Source organism: Dipodomys ordii, unplaced genomic scaffold (assembly GCF_000151885.1).
Source record: "Dipodomys ordii isolate 6190 unplaced genomic scaffold, Dord_2.0 Scaffold31, whole genome shotgun sequence".
In the NCBI taxonomy this organism is placed as follows: Eukaryota; Metazoa; Chordata; class Mammalia; order Rodentia; family Heteromyidae; genus Dipodomys; species Dipodomys ordii.
In genome coordinates this window covers 4,911,602-4,915,434 of record NW_012267247.1, presented here as the reverse complement: position 1 = coordinate 4,915,434, position 3,833 = coordinate 4,911,602, and the positions used below count along the sequence as shown (strand labels likewise).

The following is a 3,833-nucleotide window of genomic DNA, read 5'->3' as shown; positions in this document are numbered from 1 at the left end:
AAGGTGGCTCAGTGGTAGAGCGCTTGCCTTGCATGCCTGAGGCCCTGGGTTCGATTCCTCAGCACCACATAAGCAGAAAATGCCAGAAGTGGCGCTGTGGCTCAAGTGGTAGAGTGCTAGCCTTGAGCTGAAGAGCTGAGGGACAACGCCAGGCCCAGATCTCAGGCCCCATGACTGGCAAAAAAACAAAACAAAAACAAAAACAAAAAAGCTACACAGGGCTGGGAAGGTGGCTCAGTGGTAGAGTGCTTGCTTTGGATGCAGGAGGCCCTGCGTTTGCTTCCTCAGTACCACGTAAGCAGAAAAAGCTGGAAGTGGCGCTGTGGCTCAAGTGGTAGAGCACTAGCCTAGAGCTGAAGGACAGCGCCCAGGCCCAGAGTTCAGTCCCCATGACTGACCAAAAAAGAAAAAAAAGCTATGCAAACAATGAAATACCCCAACTTCATCTTGCTAACAAATTTCCCTACTACAGGACATTTTCCTTTCTAATTAAAAAAAGTAGTTTCTCATCTTTTCCTTTTTTTTTCTCTTTGCCTGAGACCCAGCATTTTACTAGTGGAGAAACTTGTCTTGGTCTGTCTAACTGAAGGCACTAGAATAATTGTTCTGCTTTTGGTAAAGTTTGCTGACATTTTTGTGTGAAATACTTGCGATTAGTTAAAAGCATTAAATATTTCTGTTATCTAATAACTAATCAATTTCTTTCATAATGAGACCAAATGTCATGATATGCCTGGATAAATTCAGACACTTAAGTTAACAAACAGTTCCAAATTCTCCAAAAGTCTATATTTTCTATAATATAGATAGAGTGCTTCCCAGGTTTGAGTCCCATCATGGTAATTAGAAAAAAAAGTACTGAGTTTAAACCTGAGATACTATCTTTTCATTTGAATGTAATGTTTTATTACTGTCAAAGTACTCCAAGACTATTAAAGCCCTCTAAACCAATTGGTTCTTACAAATTCCTTCATGTATAAAACATTAGAATTATAACCAAATTAACAAATCAGAGACCAGAATGCCAAAAATTAAGTCATTTAAAGGGAATCTAGAGAAAGAGCCAGTTGTGAAAGAACAGGAAGTGATCGCTGCCATTTTGTAGATGAACTATTTAGGAACACAAGAAGTGCCACACTAATCTGGAATCAACACTGGCGAGCTCTGAATATTCTGACAATGGCACCAGAGGTTATCTGAAATAACCCTTAGACAGTTTTTCCTTCATAATGAATTTATCCTTTTGATCATCAACATACTTTTATCACTTTTAGGTAGAGTTCTGCCAACTATGGAAAAGCTTTGTTTTTTTTTAATATGTCCTAAACAACAGACTTTGTATGCTGAAATAGAGCAAGTAATAGCCTATATCCTATGTACATCCTGAATTTCTATAGCTTTTATGGATAAATTCTCTTTGTATATCTTTCTAAGATAAAAGCTGTTACTTTACTGAGCTATATGCTTTGGTTTACACATGCAAGTATATATTAATTCATTCCCAACAACAAACCATAATACAGAGAATTAGGCTTTGTGACAGTTTAGATGCCTAGAACTCTACATATTCAAGTGTACAACTTTGTTATGAAGAGTCAAATTCAATAAAATGAGATGACCATCAAAAAAAGTAAAGACATAGAGAATTCCATTTGTGAGGAAAACATAATAAAACTGCAACAAAATCATGAAATTATATGACAGAAATTAAATTAGTGTCATCACTATTGCTAACATCTTATTCAAACAGGTTTCAAAATGCAACACACCAATTAAGATATATTCAATAGGGGCTGGGAAGGTGGCTCAGTGGTACAATGCTTGCCTCACAAGCATGATGCCCTGGGTTTGATTCCTCAGCACCACATAAGCATAAAAGAGTCAGAAGTGGTGCTGTGGCTCAAGTGGTAGAGCACTAGACTTGAGCTGAAGAGCTCAGGGACAGCACCCAGGCCCAGAATTCAAGCCCCACGACTGACCCAAAAAAAAAAAATTAACAATAAACTCAGTAAATCTAAACATTTAAAGAAAAAAAAGGATATACATCAACTCCTTCAAGACAAGAAGACTACTTTTTTGGTCTCAAAAGCCATTTGGCAACACACTTACAGAATGCTAAAATTGTTGTATTTAGTTATTTTCACTCTACTAAGAATAAAGCCAGTAATTACCGCAAACCAGGTCAGTACAGAATATAGTTATCAGACCATAAGACTGGATAGAGGAATTGTTTAAGTGGTACAGCTCCTGCCTGGCAAATGAAAACCCAAGATAGATAAGATAGATACATACATATAGATATGTCATAATTGGATAGATTAACGTTTTGCACTTTCTTAAGAAACAGCACTCGCTACAGAAAAGACTGTAACCTAGTAATTTTTATAAACTTCTATGTGTCATACAAAATATTAACCTTAAAGTTTCACAATCCAGGGGCATGTTCATCAGTATGTCTGTAATCATCTTTAATAATTCTTTAGAAAGCCAGACAAAGAAAAAAAAAGGGTGGATAGAATGAGAAGATACAAAGTTATTCTATGTTAAACCTAACGAAAATTCAACTTGCTCAAAAAAAAAAAAATCAATTCAGATCTCTTTCAAAAAGAGACACCAAAATAGAAAGGGATCTTTTTCCATAGGGCATATATATCATCCCCAACAACAACAGATGCAAATATATTTCTCATGGACCGATCTCAGGGGAAGAGCATGAAAGTTACTGTTATCGATTGTAAAACCAAAGGAAAATGAATAACCTTTCCAAAGGAAACGCCATTACTTCCCTCTCCTGTTCCCCCTCCCTTTAGTGTATACATAGATCTGTGTCTGAAGAAACTGACTTGGACTTCTGCAGCATTGCAGTAGACCAGAGCATGGGAAAGGGGGAAGGGGAAAGGGAGAGAAATTATTCAAGCACCCCTTGAGAAAGGGGTATAGATTCCCTGAGTGGAGGGTGGAGGGGGATAGTAGAATCCACCCAGCTGGCTATCCAGGGCAGTCTTCCTTCCCAAGAATGCATAGACAGTACAAAGGAGAAGAAGCAGGGAGGAGCAGAGGACCAGAAGGAAAAGGGACCTCGCGCCTTTAAATCGGAGTGAACATCAACCTAGTCTCCCAACTAGGGCCACACCTTCCTAGAAACATCCCCTTCCACCACCCCTTCCGGTGACCCTCAGGAAAAAGGAATTTAATTGCTCTGGCCCCTTTCAAAACAGGAGGGCGCCCAGCACACCAGCTTCTACACCCCACCCACAGAATCACAGACCCTCCTTGTCTCCCTCCCCCCCCCCCACGCACACACCCCACCCCCACATCCCTTCTTCCACCCAGAGGCCTGAGTGGGCCGAATTTCCCCGCCCCCCTCCGAGTCTCCTTTTCCCTAGGCAGAGGTGCCCTTACCCTTTCCGACGACAGGTCTGCGGCCGCCAAGGCAGGCGCAGCCCCCCGTAGTGCTCCGGTGGCCGCTAGGCTGGAGGCCGCGGAGTGAGGAGGGGGTCCGGCGACAGACCGCCGCCCCCCCACCCCCGGAGCCCCAGCCAGCCGCCCTGCCCAAGCTCTGCGACAAGGGGCGGGAAGGGGGGGCGGGGGGGCGAAGGGACGACTCGGGTCGAGGAAGCGCCCTCAAGCCCTCGGGCTCAGCTAAGATGGCGCGGGGAAGTGCCGGGAGCTGCCGCTGCCGCCTCGGGGGAACCGGCCCGGGCCTCGGCCGCCTCCGGTCCTCACACAGCCGAGGCCCTCTCGGGCCCCCGCCGCGGCCCGTCCGCGGGCGGGCCCCCCACTCAGCCCTCCGCCACCACCACCACCACCCCTGGGAAGGGGGCGCTCACAAA

At 44.0% G+C, this 3,833-nt stretch overlaps 1 protein-coding gene across 1 annotated transcript in view; it reads right to left on the bottom strand.

Moving 5' to 3' along the window:
• The window catches only part of Taok1 (TAO kinase 1), a 120,013-nt gene extending 116,503 nt beyond the window's left edge, over positions 1-3,510 (bottom strand). Inside the window, exon 1 of the mRNA XM_013016453.1 lies at positions 3,403-3,510. The gene's annotated coding sequence lies outside the window, so the exon portion shown is untranslated. The remainder of the gene's footprint in view (positions 1-3,402) is intronic.
• Between the last annotated feature and the right edge of the window lie 323 nt (positions 3,511-3,833).